Source organism: Artibeus jamaicensis, unplaced genomic scaffold (assembly GCF_021234435.1).
Source record: "Artibeus jamaicensis isolate MK-2021 breed Jamaican fruit bat unplaced genomic scaffold, CSHL_Jam_final scaffold_660, whole genome shotgun sequence".
Taxonomy (NCBI): Eukaryota; Metazoa; Chordata; class Mammalia; order Chiroptera; family Phyllostomidae; genus Artibeus; species Artibeus jamaicensis.
The window spans coordinates 9155664-9176967 of record NW_026522052.1 but is presented as its reverse complement, the minus strand read 5'-3'; positions in this window follow the sequence as shown (position 1 = coordinate 9176967).

Below are 21304 nucleotides of genomic sequence, written 5' to 3'. Positions count from 1 at the left end.
AGTGTTTATCGCATTTAATATTTAATAATGTAAAATGAAAGTGTCGGCAGGAGCAGATGGGAGGCTCTCTGCCCGCTGTCAGAGGGCCGAGTGTTTCCTGGGGGTCAGGATGAGCGCGGTGCTCATTCTTCTGCAGACACTGTTATCTTGGGGGTATTGATTGTATGTGTTCCAGTCAAGCCGGCAGCCTCTCCCTGCTGTCTTTATTTCATTTTTTTATTTGCGACATTACTATTTCTAGGCATCCATCTGAACCCTCCCATGCCACTCAGCCCTGCGAAGGTCTAGGGCCATGGTGTGTGTTCAGCACTGTCGACCTGGGCTCTGCCACACTTGCTGGCTCCGGCTGTGAGTGGCAGCTCAGTGACCCTCCTCTGGAACACACTAACAGGTGCCTTCCTGGGAGCCGGGCTGCTTGGGGTCGTCCAGAGACACGCCACTGGCCCTCCTCCTTAGGACAAACCTGCTCTTACCAACAGCACTTGCTTGTTCTTGGCAAGTTACCACCCCTGTCAACTTCCGCATTTGTAAAATGGGGACGATACCACCTACCTTACGGAACTCTCTGGAAGTTGAAATGAGATGATAAACCAAAACGTTCTGCAGGGTTTCTGGCACAGAGCAGTTCCCAGTGAGTGGCAGCTGCTGCTACAAACACCCTCCCTGGGTACCTGTGGCTAAAACAGGCAGCATCTGGATTCTAGAATGCCCAGCCTTAAAAGCCAGCATCCTAGAATTCTTTAGCTAGAAGGGCCCTCAAGAGGTTATTTCATCCATCTACTTGCCTTCCCATTAGCCCAGGCTGCTGAGAATCTCTTTTTAAAACACTGTTAGAAAAGATTCTGAAACTTTCTCCCACCTGGAGCCCAGCGTCTACACAACCCCACACCTGCTGGAGCAGCTCAAACACACTTTGACCGGCCACGGGGAGAGGAGAGGGGCTGGAGGAGACTGGAGCCCTGGTTCAGCACCTCCTCTTGTGCGTGTGTGAACTTGCTCCATCTCTACTGGCCAGTTTTACTTTCCTCAGAAATGTTCAGGAGGCTCACACACGCCTGCTGAAGGGCCTGCCAGTTCTACCTGCCCCTCAAGCCTCCGAGTGCGAGGCAGCTGTGTGCTGATGCAGGCCCAGTCCTAACAGGGAACGGCTTCCCACGGGGCACCTCGGTTCTGTGGCCTCCCTCCAAACTGCACCTCAGGAGCCGTCTTGCAATAATAACAACAATAATAAAACTTATGTGCATAATGCTCATTTTCTATATTTGAAAATCTTCTGCATCTCATTTGATCTTCACCACAACCCATATCAGAGACGAGGGAGAAGGTGTGGAGAAAAGCCAGGCAATTTGGCCAGGGTCACATGGTTAGAATGAGGAAATGCCCACTCACACCCAAGTCTTCCACTGCCAAGCCCTATGCTCTTTTCTCCTATTACACAGCCAATGGACAGGACAGTGGTTCTCAGCGGGCGAGTTCCCCCTACCCTTTCCCCAGGGGAATTTGTGAATGTCTAGAAATACTTATGTTTGTCACAGATGGAGAGCAGATAAGCAGTGAGTAGAAGCCAAAGACGCTGCTAACCATCCTACAAGGCACGAGACAGCCCATCTCGACACACAATTATCCACCCAAAATATCAGAAGTGCCAAGGTTGACAACCCCATCCTAGACTTGACATAAGGGGGTAAATAACAGAATCCAGTGGCCTGTCAGCCCATTCCTGCTTCCCTGACTATCTCATTGGGTCCACCTGCTTATCCCAAAGAAACTTCATAGACACAGAGGATGCTGGGATACTCGGAGAGTGCTAATAGCCAAATGTACAGTTGTTGGATTTTGTAAAGCTGCTGGTAGAAGTTATTTTCATTTTGCTTTTTAAATTAGTTTGGGAGTTGGTGTTCTTCTTTACATAATTACAAGCTGACAAACATGCTTCTGTATTTTTTTTAATTAACAGATATTTGTATTCGAGTTCCCCAAATTACACACCGCAGCTTGCACATTACAGGACAGCTGCCGTGCTCCAGATGTGGGCAATATCCAGAAAGTGGTAATGGCAAAATGCAAAAGAAACAAAGGGAAGAAAGAAGGAGGAGTTAATGTATCTGGATGGAGAAGAGCAATTTCACTTGGTGTGTGTGTGTGTTTTTTTATGGAGACGAATACCTTAGATTCTCCCAAATTTGCAGCTCAGTTTGAACAGTTGGAAGGAAGCTGTCTGGGTCATTCATTGCTTCCATCAAAGACTCGCCAGTGCCTTGTAAAAGCAGATTACAGATGAAACGGGGCACACAGAACTGCTCACGGTGTGCCGGAGAAACTATTCGAATTGCTCCTGTTTACAAACACCCATTAAAATGCACTGAGCTCCTCCCAAAGAGAGCTTCCCTAAGATGGGTAAGCTACCGTATTTATTGATTTAGCCCGCTTTCAAGACTGTGCCCCTTTAGCCCACTTTATCCCAGCAGTGGGCTCTCGGGAGCCCACGCATCAGGGAATGTGCACTAAAGGACTTGGGAATAGAAATGGGCCCAGAGTGGAAGGTGAGCAGCCCAGTCTCGGCCTGCCTGCCTGCTTGCTGTGTGACTCCGAGGACCGTGACTCTCAGGGGCTCTGCTCCCTAATCTGTAAACAGAGTGGGTGCGACTGGATGATTCCTGAGGTCCCCTGGGCTCTAAGGGGTTTTTGACAATCTTATCAGACACAGGAAAACACTGCCTTAACCTTGACTAGATCTATGGAGGGAGGGAGCACCTTCAGGAACATCTGAGAACTAAGGCTCCGAGACCCAGTTCTCAGAGGACTGGACTCTTGGCAAATTCTGCTCCAACAGAAGAGGGTGCTCAGGTGCCAATGAAGACATTTCTAAAACATAAACAACAAGTTGGGGGCAAAGGAGGCTGTGGGTGCCAGTGTGGCCAGGGAACGTCCTTTCATTCACTTCTTCAATAGGCTCTTGCCGAGTGGCTGCCCTGGGCCCTGGGAAGGGAGAGATAGGATGGATTTACTGTCCATAGGAACTCCAGTCTTCCAGGGAGAAGGGGCTGTCTGCCAGGGAACATGTGCTGGCCGTTCAGTATGGTGTGGCAAGTACTAGGCTGGAGGGAAGCGTGGGTTACCATGGGTAGTCACAGAAAGAGTGAAAGAAAACTACTGAGGAGGTGACACCCAGGCAGCCTCTGGAAGGACGCACAGGTGTGAGCAGGGAAGAGGGAGTAAGGACATCTTGTCAGCGTTGAGGGGCTGTGGCTGGGGGCGGGGGATGGTGCCACGTGCTGTGTTCGGGCAATGCAAGCAATCCCCTAGTAGGATACGGGCAAGGCCCACAAGGCAAATCCTATCATGTGCATACAGCAAAGAAAGAAAGAAAGAGTGGTTGTGAAGGAGGTTGCAGTGACATGTGCTGGAGGCCTGGGCGCTGTCCAGACTGCTGATGGTACCAAGGCTGACTAAGTAATGGACCTGTCACCCCCGAGGGTGGCTCGCTTCTGAGGTTCTATCAAAGCTGAAGGTGGTGGAGGAAGGAGGCAGCAGGAGAGCCTTGCCTTGACTTTCGTGATGGCTTCTACCCTCTCCCTACTGTCAACGGCCTGCTAACTGCAAAATGCTGCAGTCCAAGGACACACACATTGTTTGGAAGGGTCGGTACTGAGTTCCAGCAAAGCCAATGAAGGGAAACAAAGTTTTGTGTTGATGTGATTAATGGAAGACTCCACCTGAGCTAAGGCAAGATAATACAAAAGAACACTTGGATGAAATGAGTCTTGTTTCACAAACCAACTGACAGCAGGGCAGCCAAGCTGTGCTCTGTTGACACTGCCCCTAGTGGCGGCACAGGGAAGTGCAGCCTTCTCTCCATCGCCCTCTTTCCCTGGGGCTCCTACGCCGTTTTTCAGGGTTCACAGCTCAGTTAATGCCGCTCTGCTTTCCATATCTATACACATTTCTCTTTGGCTCCTTTTCTATTTTTATGAATTTAGTTGAGTTTTCCCAGGAGTTCTCTCCTTTTTCTTCTTCCCTCTAGTCTCTCATTTTCTTTATCAAATAGCATTTTAATTATTACCAACCGATAAGTATAAACTTAAGTGATACAGTTGTATTAGTTAAGTACAAAACCATGGACCTGGAGCAAAATTAGACACAAAGAAACCAGTACCACCGATCTTGAAAACTCTTCAAAATACTCTGTTGACCTCTCAGAGGGTCCAGGAAAACCATGTATCGATCGCAGAGATGTATTGTCATCTAGAGAAACCTGAGTTTTATTAAATACCAAGGTACGGCGAACTTTTTATTTTACCTTTGTTTATTCAATGATTAAGTGGCTAATATGTTTACTGATGTTGCAACAGGGGTGTTTTCCATTACGAGTAAATTTATAAACAAAGAGCATTTCAGCTGCATTCCCAGTGAAGTCAAATTCTGTGGACTGGCTGAGGCATTCAGTTGAATTTAGAACACGGCTTCCATGCAAACCATGTTTGCTAGTTCCAAATCCGTGACATCGAAGGGGCTGTAGGTAGGCCGGCTGATGCAGCCTGTTCACTGGGGGCGCCCGCCCTGTGGTGGGGGGACAAACAGGTGCCGACTGGTGGACTGGTGGCTGTGTGGCCCCAACCTCAGCTCTGACTCCCTGACCTCCTTCGAAGTGGCTGCCAAGGGCTGAGGTTGTTTTAAGATTTGAAATATGAAAACAAATATTGCTGTTCAATGTCCCTTTATTTTTCTTCCCTCACACCACAGCCTTTGCCTGCCTTCTTCTCTCTTTATTGCCACCTTCCTCTAAGAAGCAGATTCTTATTAAGGTGGTTTTTTTGACAATTTATGAGCAGAATGTATTACCTACATTTCTGGTGACATAATAAATTGCAGAAACAAACCTGTATAAACATCATGACAAGGGCAATGCTTTGGAGGTTAAACCATTAGTGAGAAATCATCAAGGTAGGCTGCTGATTTTTTAATGAATAGGGGTTGCAGAGGCAACTCATTCAGCACCCGCTTTTCCTAGCTCTCACCTGAGAATAATGATCTCCATCTGCAAGATTATAATCATTAAACATTGTATGCAAAGTCCCAAGACAACGCCTAGATGTGCGAATGGGAGTTAGAAGCCACTGGGAGCTGGACAGACTTTTTTATGTTCTGTCTCCCCGCACTTCCATCTGACCTTTGGCGTATCGCTGAGACTTTTCTGCACCCATTAAAATGGGATTGCGTTACCTCAACTCAGCAGTTCTAAGAGGGGTAGTTACTGCAGGTAGTTACCGAAGTGAGAGCTGTGAAGGGAACCACGGAAGAGAAAATAAATCAGCCAGTTCCTTTGCTTTGAGCAAAAGGTGTTGTAAGGAAGGCACTCAGCCCAAACTAGCAAAGGGCATGGAGGCAGCTTCTCCATAGTCCATCCCTTAAGGTTTGCAGGTAAGAGGCAGGGAAAGGTTATTGATTTGAAAAGATTTTACTTATTTCTTTTTAGAGAGCGGGGAAGGGTAGGAGAAAAAGAGGGAGAGAAAGGTGGATATGCAAGAGAGGAAGATCAACTTGGATGCCTCCCACATGCGCCCAGTCAGAGACCAAACCCACCCTCCTGACCACTGGGACACCAACCGATGATCCTTCACTCTGCAGGACGATGCCTAACCAACTAGCCACACCTGTCAGGGCACAGTGATTTATCTAAATATGTGTTCTATGTAACTTGGGCTCACTGCAGTGTGTAGATAGGATGACCAGCCACTGAACCCAACCAGGTAAGAGCAGCATCTGGATAGTCAACCAGTCTAGTAGTGACAGGTTCGTGGTAGAGGCTTGACATGGCCTCTTCTCCAGTGTATGATGACAAGCCCACTGTCACCGAGTGGTGTGGAAGCTCCCCTGGTTCTCCCGTTGGCAAGCTGAGAACTCTGGATGAATGACAGGGTGTGGCACGTCGGTGCTTTTTCCACTGAAAACTATCAGAGGCTGTAATCGATTTGTACACATTTCTTTGACCTAGTGATTGCACAGAAAAGGCCTAGTAGTGAAAGAGGATTGTGCACGCGTTACTTTACACGCTGCATTTTTACCACGGTCACAGTGAGAGCCACACCAGGTGTGCCTGTGGTGGGTACTTGTTAGTCTTTCTGGCTGCCCAGCTATAGGAACTAACTTTTCCTATACAGGACGGGGCAAAAGTACATTTGCAGTCATGAGTATGCAAAACACAGAGTTTATTCTTGTGTTATTATTTATTAATTATTACATTACTTTCTATCCAAACAACTGTGAACCTATTTTTGCCCCACCATCGCTCTTGGTGGGAAACAGGTTCCTTCCTGCTCCGGATAGAATTTGCAGAATTCCTGGTTTTCCCAGCTTCCCTTGCAGCTAGAGTGCAGGTTCCAGGCCCCAGTCACTGCCAACCTGACCCACTTCCCAGACTCAGCCTCCAGAGTTGGTGATACTGAGAGGCGGTTAAGCAGAACACCTCTTCTAGCAGGGTGGGTAGTTGTGGCAAAATCATGCAGGGCTCAGCTGTGTCTGCTGACAAGAGCAGCAGCTCTGACGGCAGGTTGGGGTGTGATTTAGACCCACCTCAGAGCCTGGTTCATCAGCCCTCTGGCTGTTCTGTGACCTGCCCAATATTGTTTTCTGTTTACGCCAGTCAGATTTCCTGTGGCTTGCCACTACAGCCTCTGCCTGATACAATGCCCACACATGCGTAGACCACATGTATGCACACGCCACACAGATCACTCACTCCTTCTCCTTCCCTGCATAGTCTTCTTTTCTTGGCTTGAAAAATGTTATTGCACAGCTAGCTTAAAACAACTGCAGAGGAGAAAAAACCCTTTATTCAATGCCCCCCATCATCTACATAAGAAGTAATAGAGGAGAGGGAGCACTATGCTGTTCTGATTGATTTGATAGCCTTAAATCTACCCTCCCTTTCACTCAGGCAGGATGCTGGAAAAAGTCAATGGTAATTACATTTGTATGACTAAGGGCAGAGCTGAACCCAGAGAGACTGGAGAATAATTTAGCATTTAACTTATTCCATTGCCAACTGTAAGTTTTGCAAAAAAAAAAAAAAAGGCAGAAATTGAGTCCTGAGACCAATCTGAATGGGCATGTTAGTCATGGGCCTCTGGATAACAGGCTGAATCTCCTCTGACAAAAAACATTGGCTCATTTTTGTGGTGGGAGAGTCTTCTCGGGACTTAGAAGTGACCGCAATTACCAGCATCCCATCACCAAGTTCAAAGTGATGCAACCAATGTCGACATTCTCAGGGGCCCTTACTCGGTTGCAAAGGGAGAGTTGGCTGAGGCACAAGCCCCATTATGTGAAAGGCCTTTGAGGGTCAGTGGGAATGAGGCAGTGGGGGAGTGAGGTCAGCTGCTGCCCTGGGGTGAAGCACTCTTGTGCTGCTGAAACCATTGTCCAGGGTTTATGTCTGGACCCCGTTCCGTTACAAACTGTCAGGGTGGAGCTGAGCAAGTCACTTGACCTCTCCAAATAGGGAAAACAGAGCTTTCTCTCAAGTAATGTGGTGTGGTATAACTGGCACGAGTTTAGGAGGCAAACCATTCAGTTCATGAACTTCAGCGCTGTCATGTATGACCTTGAGCAAGTAACTTCACAGCTCTTCCATTCTGACATCCATTAAACAAGGAAAAGAACACTTCTTACAGGGTTTGGAAGAATTACCGGTAAGAGTAAGGACATACATAAAGTATGCAAAACATTGTCTGGCGAGGAGGAATTTGGCAAGTGCTGGTTTCATTTATTCAGTCATTGGTTCACTCACTGATTCATGAATTCCCCCAACAAATATTTATGGACACTTCCAATGCGTCAGGTGCATTGTACACGCTGGGGATACAGTGATTTATAGAACAGGTAATGTCCTTCCTCCTGCCACTTGCACTTTCTTTCTGCTAGAAGAGTTAGATTCATGCTCTGTGATTCTGGAGGTGCACCTGGGGCTCACCTCTGCCAGCACTGTCCTGTGAGTTCCCTGAGGACAGAGACTGGCTCTGCCTCTGCTTCCTGTAAGCACATAGTAGGTGCTCAGTGAGTGTTTGGTCATGAATTACATCACTTAGAATGTAAAATATCGCAGGTGCCATCTGCAGAAGCAAAACATTCTGTGCTTTGTGTTTACCGCTTCTTCAGACTCCATCATCTCTTCACGTTTTGGAAAATGTGTGCTTCCTACCCTTTCCTGCAGTGCTCATCCCCATCTTTCCTTTCCTGTTTATACCTCCCCGACTCCCTTATCTCTGTGCTATAGTCAAATACTTCTTTCAATATGTTTCCTCAGTTGAGTTTGAAGAGTGTGGGGAGCGCGGCAGGTCATCTCAGTGGAACCTCTCCTTTGATACAGCAATGTTCTTTACGCCGTCTCTCACTCACTATTATCTAGCCTCCCCCAAAGGTGGTTAAGGATGGCAGGCTGGCTGCCTACTCCATTTCAACCTTTCATTCTGGAAGGTTCTTCCTCCTACCTTCTTGTCATTTCCTTAAACAAGTACGTGCATGACCCCCTACTGTATGCCAGCAACCACATCCGGAGCTGGAGAGACAGAGATGCGTCCAGTGGCATTGTTCCCACCCTCCTGTGGCTGGCACTGGAGTCCGGGACTTGTTGATTAGGGATCTGTCCTCTAATTTTATACCTGAGGGCAGTTACTTTGTTCATTCTAAGCTTTGTTTCTTAAAATATCATTCTTGGACCACTGGAATGAGAATTGCCTGGAATGTCTGTCTGTTCGATTGTAATTTCCTGGGCCCCTCCTGGGATTAATGAATCAGAATGTCAAAGAATCTCAGAACTCGAGTCACTGAGATCTGCAATTTAAACAAACACCCCAGGTAATTCTCATGCACAATAAAACCGAAGAATGCCTAAGCCTTGCCTTTCCAGCCCAAACTGCACTAAGTTCCTCCACCCTTCCTCACGTTACACCAGGCTTCCCACCCTCTCGCAGTCTTCCGCATGGACCCGTGTTTCTCTGTGGCTCTCCAGGCTGTGGGTGTCAGGGTGGAGCACGGCCACCCAGAGGTGGCCACATCAGCAGGGAGTACCGGGGGCTTGCTAGCATTTCTTATATGAACACAGCGCTTTCGCCTGTGGAAGCCAGAGTCCATTATTTGTAACTATGTCACACTGTTAGCTCATAATGAACTTTCAATAAATAAAACTCCATCAGTGAAGACTCTGAGAATATAACTGAAAGAGCAAGATTTTTCAATCAAATTCGTGAATAAGGAGAGACAGGTTATGAAGTTGTAATGCCAATTTTGTTTCAATAAGATGTTAGCATGACTTTGCAAGCCCAGGGTGGCTTCTAGTGACAGGATGACCTTCTGGGTGTTTACAAATTCTCAGTCTCTCACAGGCTTTTTTTCCGGAGGTCTATCTGAAGTCTACCTGAGCGCTGTTTCCAGGTATACTGACATCTGCTCCTCCACTTTTAAAAGCATGGTATTTTTCCAGACTCTGGCATTTTCCAATATTTCTTAACAATTTTTCACCCTGATGGATACGGGGATCATACCTGCAGATTGTTTCAATATCCTGTGAGGTTAATTTTGTTGGGCCTAGTAATAACCAGATTTGTTTTAAACATCTAATTATCATCATGATTACAATAGCTAACATTAATTGTATTTAAAAAATTTCAGACACTGAGGGTTTTACTTGAATTAATTTAGTCAACAACACATATGATTTCTGTACACTTGCCATTCCTCTTTTACCAAAGGCTACACTGAGCCCGGAATGGTCACTACTGGCACAAGTGTGTTATGTGGCAGATGGTGTTGAAGCCTTCCCCTTGGCGACTCAAAGTCACTATCTTACCCAGTCTCTTATCATCACACCACCCATGTCAGGTTTCAGTTCTTTCTCAAGCAAGTTGACTGGCCCTCAAACATAAAAGCACTATGGAAAAAATGGTACCAAAAGAGCAGTGTAGAAATTCTCTGTAACGGATTAATATGCTCATTTTTCAAGGAGTACACTCCCACTTCTTGGAGCTTAAACGTCTCCTTTCTGCTGTTCCTCATGGTTCTCTTTTTCCTTTTTCTGCGAGCGTGGCTCATTTGGGGACTTTATGCCACCTGGTACCTGTCTTACAGGCCCCTTCTCCTCTCTTGTCCCCACCCTGTGCCAGGTGCCCCGCCTGCTGTCTTTTCCAAACATTTTTTTACAACCTGAGCTCCTGGGAGAGTTGTCTGCGTGGCCACTGTGGCTTCCTCAGAGGCTGCCCCATTTCCCTCTTTATCAGGATGATTTGTATCACTCTGCCAAAGTCCGTTTTGGTTTGGATGCTCCCATCTTTCGGAAGCTGCCTTTCCTGCCGAGTGCCACTCTTTTCATATCTTTCTTTTCCGAGGATTTCATCAATGGTCCTTAAGCCTAGGATAGGTGCCTGACCATGCCCGGCATCCTGTTTTTATTTTAATTCCTAAGGTGAGCACTTATTTTCCTTCAAAGTTGCTATTTGATTCATTCATTGATTCCTGCGTTCTTCCAGTAAACGTGTATTGAATGTCTATTATGAGCTTGTCTGCGTCATCGAGAGGTTTATGCCTCTTTGGCTCTATGCCTGACACGTATTGGGTGTTCGATGAATATTTGTTGAAAAAGTAAAAATTACTTAGACTTGAACCAGGAGTGGCAGAGTTCCTCATTGATTTTTCCCAGCTCTCTGTGTGATCAAGCTTGCCTCGCAGGCAATTAAAAAATGTTAAAACTCTGCTTTTAGCAGGACTAGCCTTCCGGCCACCTCGGGGGAGCTGAGGGTCCCTGCTGCACTGTGCTTCGTCCTGTGCCCGTTCATGCTTTGTGTTAGGGAAGGCCATTCATATCCTATCTACCATGTAGGCAGAGGAGCCGCCTAAGTTTCTTTTTCCTTTGCGTCCTCACTCACATTCTGCCACCATGCCTCCCGCCCCCACAGCGTGGACTTGTGTACAACAGACAGACAGACATGCCTCCTTATGCCCAGGCTACTGACAGCGTCTCCCCTGCACACTGACCTGCTCAAAAGTGCCTCCCAGCAAGCCTGTGACATCAGCCCCAGGGGACAGTTGTTACACGTGGGGGTGCTAGAGTTTAATGGGACCTTGATGTATTACTATGAACTGTGTGTAGGTCATAGATCATGGGTTCGTGAAGGGTAACCATGGGCTTCCTGCTGCACGACCTGCTTTCTGTGTCACACCTGTTGTCCTCTCAGATGTGTGTGGTCTTCATCCTCCCCTTCTAACTGAAGTTTAAATCACTGGTTATTTGGTTTTCTCCACCTCTTGTATGGAATCTGCCACACCAACCCTGTTCTTTTCCCTCTCCTTTGCAGCAGTTACATCCCGAAGGAAAGCACTCTGGCCACCCCCTCCCTGTTACTGCTTCCCCTGTCCAACGTAATGATTGCAGTCAGTGGCCGGGTCACTCCCTGACCCCGGGTTCTGTGCACAGGGCATGGGACCGCTGGGGCTGCCGGGGCCCTGGGGCCCCTTGTAACACACCACAGTGAGTTCCCTGCAGTGCTTTGATTAGACAGCCCTCTCTCATGCCTCCAGGTTTCAGCACCTGTTGGTCCTCCACCCAAAGTGCCCTCCCCCCTCAGCTTCCCCCACCCCCCACTCCACCCCTGTCCATTGTCTTCTCTAACTGCAGCTCACCCCGGAGTTCTGCTTCATGGACCAAGTTCTCCCTGGGAGCTCTCTCCAGCAGGTGGGCCAGCATCTCTCTGGTGTCCTGCTGCAGAAATAACTGTGGAGCTGCCCCGGTCCCCACCTTGGCAAACCCGAATGGTAGATTTTTCTTATGTTTTCCCTCCTGCATCTTGTGCTCCTGGATGCAACAGCGTGCAGAGGGGTTTATTTGCCTTTCTGAAAGTTGGGCCCCGCATTTGCTTTTGGGTCGGTGCTGCGTAAACAGCAGGGGCTTCGCAGGGGTGGGGGATGCAAGTGCAGGAAGGGAAGGGTGAATGAACAGATCTCCAACAAAATGGAACTCCCCAGACACAATTAAGAGCACAAACTCTCAGGCAAGCAGCTCTTAAAGACATGGAGCTCAGATTCACCCGAAACAAAAGACCGGGCTCTAACCATTAGGCATCACCCAGGAAACTATGTCTCCTTGTCAGTGCTTCACAGACCATATCTGCTTTTGGACGGGAGAAGACCCAGAAGGAGGGAGAAATAAATAGAAATGAGAGAATGCATTTCATTTATTTATTTATTTTACATATAAATCAGCTAATCTGTTTAACATTCATATTAAAGTTGTAATCACCTTTGCACACATTAAAATACAAACCAGCACAAGTAATAGGCCTTAAGAACAACATTACAATAGCTATTAACGCCTAACAGCTACCTTATCAACTTACAACATCCCTATAAAATAATAACCGCATCCAGGATTGATTTGAAGGAAACTCATTCTCCCCGAGCACTGAAGCCTGACAGAGTCTGGGGAAGCCGAGAGTCTAGCTGGCGCTAGAGACAGCTCTGGGGAACCAGACAGAACACCAGACGGGAGTCAGGAGGCCCGAGCCTTGATTTTTGGCTCCATTACTTACTAAAGATAGGATCTGGAGCACATTTCTTAACCTCTCTGAGACTCAGTTTCCTCATCTGCAGAATGGAAATAAGGATCTTTTCATCATTGTGTTTTTGGTTTTTAAAAATATTATATTTATTTTTAGACAGAGGGGAAGGGAGGGAGAAAGACAGGGAAAAAAACACCAATGTGTGGCTGCCCCTCAAGCACCCTGCACTGGGGACCTGGCCTTCAGTCAGGCATGTGCCCCAACTGGGAATCAAACCAGCGACCCTTTGGTTCTCAGGCTGGCGCTCAATCCACTGAGCGACAGCAGCCAGGGCTCTCATTGTGTTTTTATGGAGAATGTATTGAGACCACGAGAAAGCTTGCAGCACACGTAGCAGGTGCGTCATGAACGTTGGTGTCTTTTCAGGACAGGGTGCTGGAGGGGCAAGGGGGAGCCAGGCTCGGAACCGCATCATTGCCTTGTCCACTCGGTCCTTTCTTTGACTCACGAAACCCTGGTTGAGCACCATCAGAGAGGATGGGATGATTTTAAAAGGTCAGAACAGGAGCTTCTCTCTGTCTGGGGCTCACACTGCACGGCAAGTTGGACAGGACTGAACACAGGACACAGCGGCATATATATCTCATGTCGAGGGAGGACAAAGAAAGGAGGGTCTCTGAGCTGGAAGCAGGAAGTGACTTCATGGAAGATGTGATGTTTGAGCCACACCTTGAAATATTAAGAGTATTTCAATAAATAATGAGGAAAGAATATTTTAGGCCGAGGGAATAACATAAGCAAAGACATGAAGTCATAGTATATCCAGGGAATGTTAAAAAAAAAGGAAAAAGATTTTTGGCTGAAGCTTGGAGAGCAAGGAGGGATGGAGAGAAGATGATGCCAGAAAGGCCATTGGTGTCAGACCTCAGAGTACTTTAAATGTGGGGTGACCGTGTGGACCTCAGCCGGGGTGGAGATATCAGTTTTGCAGGCAAAGGGCAGCCATGGTCTTAGCTGAGGTGGGAAGAGGAAATCTGACTTGTGTTCTAGGAAGACACAGGAGCCTGAATAATGATGATGATAAAGGATGGCTTTGGAAAAAAGAGAGGAACTTGAGAGGATGCCCTAATAGTTTGGAAGAAAATGGTGAGGATAAGTAGAAGTGTAGAAGACAAACAAAAGAGACAGTGTGGCTGCAGCCCATCGTGGCAAGAGAACGGATCGGATGGAGGCGGGTGCAGGCTCAGGCTTCAGAGCAGGTACTGGGAATACGCAGGTACCTTTTACTGAGATTAGGGTCCCAGCACAAGCTAAAATCACTTACTTTTCAGATTGTTGACTTAGAAGCAACAATGGGGTCCCCACGAGAGCCCCATGGAGTAGGAAACTGAATGAGGCACGAGAATATTTCATTAGTTCTCACTCTCATAATTCGCTGCCAGAATAAGTGCTAGGAGTATACACTTAGTACTACCCAAAATCCAGTTAGGATACAATAAAATAATTTGGGGAATCACTCAGCAATGTTGATTCCCAGTACTTCAGCAAGGAATGATGGTGTATTTAGAGTTCTACGCAATAAACTACTGTTAGCCCAATTCAAATTGCTACAAAGCACTAGTCTTATGGGATGAACCTATGCATTTTGATACTCAGTTATAGATATTTGGAGCCTGGTACCACAGGCCCACCTCTCAGACAAGCTGGTAGCCAGGCCCCTAGACAAAGAGAGGAATGATGACCAATTGAACCCACTGGGGCTTTCTTACATTTACAAGCCCTCCTCTCTCGTTTATTCTTAGAGTGTGTCCCAGGGCCTTTGCAGGCTACAGAAGTTAATGCTGATGTGCTCCAGTGACCAGTATCAAGTAACGTCCTAACAGAGCCCTTGGGAGGACTGATGACCTTCGGGCCCACTGAGAGCACACTGATAATTGCCATCATGCTAGAGGAAAATAACCAGGAGGTGTCAAATGTGCTGTAGAACGCCAGGAAGAAGAGAGACCAGCAACCTTCCTCCATCACTGAGGAAGTGCCACACACACCTGTACCCGTCTGGGTGGGCACGTGACTCTGCCCCTGGCTACCCATTCCACGAGGGGCCGGAGCTCGGCCTTTCTCAAAGAGGGAGAAAACCTTGTTCTCTATGGCACAGGCACGAGGGGCTATTTTCAGTGCACCCCCTCCGTGGAGAAGGCTCCAGGCTTGGTGGCCAGGAGCCGAGCGGGGAGGTGTCCATGGCTACCGCAGAGGGCACCCCTCCCTCCTGGCCCTGGGGGTGCCCTGCGGTGCTGATGCCCCAGGCCATGATTTCAGAGCTTCTGCACCACACATGCCCTCCACAGGGGACTCTGCCAGGGACGCAGCCTTTAAACGCCTCATTAATATTCAAATCTATGCAAGTCATTCCAATTTGAATTCTATGCATATTATTGAAGAGAACAAAATGCAAATATATACAAATCATCCATAGGAAGAAATAAATAGGGGGAAGCTCTGCATAATGGGGTTATAATCACTCTCAGGCTTATGTCTCCGCTTTGGTGCCCCAGAGCCCCAAGGCCTGGTGCTGATGGGCCCCTGGGACCGCTCGGCGGCCACATAACCTTTCCTGGACATGGGCTCTTCCAGGGCTGAACACGTGTTTAAAGATGCTACCATTGTCCACTGCTTGTGTCTCTCACTGGGCTTCCAAGGCAGAACTGCAGTGGATTTTCCAGGTAAGCGTGGGTGGGGGCAGAATCAGAGACCTGTCTGGGGGGGGTCTCACATTTTGCCTCTTCTGGATGCCAGAGCGGGGCTGGAACAGGGTCAGTCACTTCGGCCCCCACTATGCATCGAACAGCTCCACACTCTCTATGGAGTCTTAATACATCAGGTGGGCAGAGATGGGCTAAGCTTCCTAATTTCTTAGACCTTCTCTAACCTAAGGGAGGCTTCATGAAGTCTTTAAAGTACGACTGAATCTCAAGGCCTACAGGGTCTAATACTATCATCACATACACCCTCCTTTGCTCTAAAACACGTGGCAAGACACACGCGCTCATCCTTGAGTCTGCAATGCACCTTCACCTCCACCAATGTTTGTACCCACTCCCTCGAGCCTCCTTCCTGGCTGGATCCTCAATCAAAGGCCAGAAACTCAACCAGACTCAGAGGGAAAGAGAGAACATCAAAGTGCAGGCAGTAAACCTCTTACCCTACAGCAAATCACACACAGAAAGCACAGTGCCCGGTTGTCCTTTGTTTTACACAGCCGCTGTTTTCTGTTTCATTTCAATTACAACAAAGGCACGAGGGGGTTGAGCGATGTGGTGTTTTAAAGGACCATTCCCATACTCTATGCTAATGAAGCCAAAGTAAATCACTATTAAGAATCATTTATTGAAGTTTAACTACAGACTCCAATGGGTATTCCCCCTAGTTTCTCCCCCAGGGGACCCAATGATACTTGCATCTAGTACTAGCTCCATTGATTAATGTAAGCCTAATTGATATGAAGTCATAGTATCCTACTGTAATAACCATTTCATACTGAGCACCTTTTACTTGATCATCTTAAAGTCTTTACACATATAAATGGGAGGGAGACCATCCTCTCAGGTTTATGGATGGGGAGATGGAGGCACAGGTTTGTCCCACAGGGAGGCCGGGAGAAATGCCTGAATTTCACTGTGCAGAAGGCAGGGTCTGCACGCTCCCTTTTGTCTCTCGTCCCCATGGCACACAGAATAATGACCGTGAAGATGTCCTTGCCCTGATTCCACAATACGTTACTTTACAGACAAAAAGGACTTTGTAGCTGTAGTGAAGTTGAAAGATCTTGAGATGGGAGATGACCTTGAATTAGGTCTGACAGCATTACCGGAACGCTTATAAGGAGCCCTGGGAAAGAGACCCCTGCACTTTGATGTTCTCTCTTTCCCTCTGAGTCTGGCTGAGTTTCTGGCCTTTGATTGAGGATCCAGCTAGGAAGGAGGCTTGAGGGAGTGGGCAAACAGTGTGTGGAGGTGAAGGTGCATTGCAGACTCAAGGATGAGCGTGTGTGTCTTGCCACGTGTTTTAGAGCAAAGGAGGGTGTATGTGATGATAGTATTAGACCCTGGATGGTGTGGCTCAGTTGCTTGAGCATCATCCCACAAAGTGAAGGGTCGCTGGTTTGATTCGAGGCCAGGACATACGCCTGGGGTGCGGGTTCCAGTGGGGAGGGGCATGTAGAGAAGTAACTGATCAATGTTTCTCCTTCACACCAGTTTCTCTTCTTCTTTTTCTCCCTCTCTTTCCCTCTTCCTAAAAATAAATAAAATCCTAAAAAAAAGAGAGAGAGAGAACTCTTCTAAGGGAAGAGCAGGAGGACGTGCACTTCCAGTAGTAGTGGACGTGATGGCAGGAGCAAGAAGAGATTGGGGAAAAGAAGGAGTCGCCAGCCAAGGAGAGCAGGTGGCTCACTTCTGGAAGCTGGAAGAGGCAGGGAAACAGACTGTCCCCCGGAGCCTCCAGAAAGAACCAGCCCTGCCCACACCTTGACTTCAGCCCAGGGAAGCCCATTTCAGACTTTTGGCCTCTAGCAACATCACACAACACTAATGTATCATAGCGCCCTGGGGGCACTATAAGTTTGTGGGAATTTCTGTACAAGCCACAGGACACTAATACAGTGCCCAGATATCCTTTCTCAGCTGATGTTCCTCTTCCAAAGCAGGGAACCTGGAAAAGAACAGGAGTGACTACCTTGTCCCTTCTCCCAAGGACAGCACAGAACTAACACCCTTTCAGGTGCCTAGGTACTAATTCAATTAATCAGTACAGTGGAAGCCCTTTATGGCACTCGAGTTTAAGCCTCTGACAGACCCCGGTGAGAGCAGCTGCCTGGCCTCACCTGCTCCTGCAGAAGCCACCCAATCTGTGGCCATGAAGAGAGGGAGGATTGCTGAGCAGATCTACTCTGACCTGGTCCCAGCCAGCCCAATGCCCCTGGGGACACAGATAGAGACAGCTGCAGATACCTCGCCTGTGCCTGACACCCTCTTCATGATTCAGAACACCCCTCGATAGTAACTCTTTGGGAGGCAAGTGGGACAGGAGGTCCGAGTCCCTTCTGCATATAAGGGCCATGCCCAGCACCACGCCACAGGCACGGGACACAGCAAATGGCCTCCTGGCCTCTAGTCTGAGGCCTGCCTCACGGATATGGACGGAGAGAAGTTATGGTGGGTGCTCTGGACCCTCAGCAAGTTCTAGATCGACACCTCATGGCAGGTGCACTGCAAGGTCAGGGTCAACACAACACTGAAGGGCTGCTCTGGGAGGCACTTCCAGGCCACCGCTGCCACCAGGAAGTCCCCATGATAATGGAGCTATAACGGTCTCTTCATCATGCTTCACTTACGAGACAGCACCAGTCAAGAGCACTTTCACCCCAGCCTCTGTACAGAGGCTCTTGGTCCTCGGCCAGGATCAGCCATCAGCACCAGAGCCTTGCCCACGCTCCCATCCCAAGTTGCTGCCTTGTCTGTACAGGGTGCACATACCCCATTATGCTCCCCGCGATGCCGCCTCCAAGTTCATACTCCTCGGGGGCGGGAACCCAGCAGGAGACACGGGGGAGGGGCAGAAATACTTGGCATGGATTCAGAACTCCTGAGTCTCCCACTTAACTTTGACACTTACTAGGTGTGTGACCTTAGAAAGGCCATTTCCCATAACTTGGTCTCATTTTCCTGATTTTTAAAAGTGAGGGTGAGAAGTGATCATCCTAGAGGTGAGGGTTCTGGAAGCCACCGTGTACTACATGAAGGCAAAGAGGGACTAGCTCATTGCCACCTTTCCCCTGAGGAATGCTGGGCGCTCACGGGCACTGTGGTTGCAGGAGGCAGTAGCGGTAAGAAGCAGAGCCTGTTCTTTGATGGAGCACTTTATGGGTGAGCAAGGGGCGTTCGGGCACCGAGGGAGGAGCCACCGAATCCCTGCGTGGGATTCCCAGCACGGTAGTCTTTCCCTGTGTGAGAGACACTGGTCGTGCTTCCCGGGTCCAACGGGGAAACTGCACAAACTAGGTCACAGGACACTGCCCTCGCCTTCCAGAGGTTCATTATCTAGGAGGGAAGGCAGGCAGAAGAGCCACTTGGGTATACTGTGACAAGTGCTACAAGCGTTTTCCACAGAGGACTATGGAAGGAAGGGGAAAGGGCACTGAAATTTGCTTGTGAGGAGTGAGGTCGAGAGGTCAGGAACGCCCCCCCTCCCAAGTGCAGGAGGCAAAGGGGTCCTCAGGGCAGAAGTTAGCCAGACCAGCGTGGTGGGGCAGAAGTTGGGTAAGAAATGGGGGAGGGGAGCATGAGGGAGCAGAGCACACTTGGAGAGGTCGGAAGCTCAGCCTGGCTGGAGTGCAGGGTGGGTGTGGGAGAGGCCAGACCTCTGCCTGAGCACCTTTACTGCGCGGGTCCTGGGATGCCATCCAAGGAACACACAGTTGTCTGATGACAGAGACCTCTGCGCCTGGAACCAGCACCTCCGGCCATACTCACAACTAAAGCAGCTAAAGCATCCCACTGATGGATGGAAACTTCAGAACCTCTTGTGCGTTGGGAGTGTGCACCTCCATGGAGCCCACCTGGGTCGGGGAGAGTTGAGGCTGTTGTTCTGAGCCCTCTAGTCTTATCTCCTGGAGACGAAAATGTCTGCGTCCCACACTCGTCCCTCTGTCTCTCCTGGCTAGCCTGACAGCCACACACGCGTGTGTGTGAGGCTTCCTCTCCCTCTCTGCTATCACCACGTTGTCCTTCAGACACCTGGGTGTGAGCACCATGCGCACCCAGCAGCCACTGGGGGCCCAGCTGCCCTCGGATTGGGCGCTGGCTCCACCTCCGGTTCTCCCACCGCTGCTGGTTCACCAGCCCCTGCAGCTGGGTTCCCATTGGTGGTTTGGGTTGGAGAAAGAGGCCCAGGGCCCTACTGATGAGAATATCTTTTTTTATGAATTGAAACATAAAATGCCAGTAAGCAGTGAGCAGATCCCAGTTCACAATGAAGTGAATATCAATTTCTGTCGCTGCATTGACCTTGAAGAATTTTAAAAACTAGAACAGGGATTCTTGGGGTGCATGATTACATACATTCTAAATCTCTTCAATGTGCAAAGCAGAAAATCCACCCTTTACCCAACCTCGCCTCTCTGGTGTGCAGAGTCGAGCTGAAAATAAACACTGCGAGGTGCCAGGGAAAGAAAGCAAACCCATGGCCTCTTTCCACTACCATCTTCCCTCTAAGTGCAGACGGCCCAGTGGCTCCCTGGGGCTCTCCCTCCTTGGGCTGGGGCAGGGAAAGAAATGACTCTCAGGTGCTTCTTGGGTGTGAGGAAGCCGGTGATGTCAGTGACAGACTGGCAAAGCCACTGTGCTCTGTGTGTTCTTGACTATAGTGCGTTCGGTTTCCTATGCGCTCAACCCACGGTGACTCCTGAGTTCATTTTCATGGTGCACGTCACTCAAGGACAGTATGACGTGAAACTCCAGGGGCAGCTCCCATGAGTCACCCTAACTCCTCTGGTTGCGAACTGCTCCGGACCTCTTGTTCAGCCCCCATGAATATAAGTGGTACAGCTGGCCCTTCGACCACACGGGTCAGAACTGCGGGAGCCCACCTGTGCACGGGTTTTCTTCAGTAAGCACCTGTATGGTTCAGGCCCATGGTTGGGGGTCTGTGAATGCAGAGGGCCCACTGTGTGCACCGGTCTATGCCATTTCATGTAGGGGCTTGAGCATTGGTGGAGCTTGGTGTCCATGGCTGGTCCTGAACCGATGCCCTGTGGATGCCTAGGACCAGCTAAGTTTTGGGGGAGCCAAAAGTTATGCTCTGATTTTTCCCTTTGTGGGGGGCTGTATCTCTCACCCCCACATTGTCCAAGGGTCTACTGTTCCCATGGAAATGAGGCCATGGCAGGGGAGGGGAGGGATAGAGTGAATGCAGGAGATTCCCATGCCAGAGAATGCATCCTTGAAGCTTGTTGTTGTTATTATTATTATTATTATTATTATTATTATTATTATTAAAAGCATCTTGATACTTCCTGAGAGGACAATTTTGCATGTGCTGCTGCCTGGTGGGCATTCAAATACTCTGAATGCTATTCAGGTAAAAATGCAAGATGGCCTGGTATAAAGGCTATTGTATGTTTGCATTAGAAAATACTTTTTCAGCTCACATGGTTGCAAAAGCCTTCAAGAAAGACACAAGCATTTGGGACCTGACTGTGTAAGTGTTTCAGGTAGACAACATAAGAAAACTAAGACAAAAAAAGAAAAGAAAATGAAGACAACTGAACTTAGGAAACACAGTAGCATGTGTACTTCCGCTCTCCTGGGCAAGAGTTCAGTGGCATGAATCTTGGAAAGGAAGTCACTGTTGATAGTGAGAGGAAAATGTAGATTCGAGTTCGGAGTAGCAGGGGATGGGGTGGGGGGCAGTAGCACATTTTTCTGGAAGGTATTTCCTGATTCTGATCAGCTCAGCCCTTGTCTGTGTTCACCTAGAAAGCACGGATTCTATTGGTGAATACCACTGCCCGGCTTGGATGAGGAGCTCACGCCCAGAGAAATGGCTCATGCCCCGAGAAACGGCACCCGTGTGGATCTGCAGCCTGGGCGCCCGGGGACAGGGTGCTGCTGAGGTCGCATGTTCCCCTCGAGGGCCCAGGCTGAGGACCAAAAGGGAGGAAGTGTATGTCTTCCCTGTGGTGACCTCTCTGCCTTGCGCTC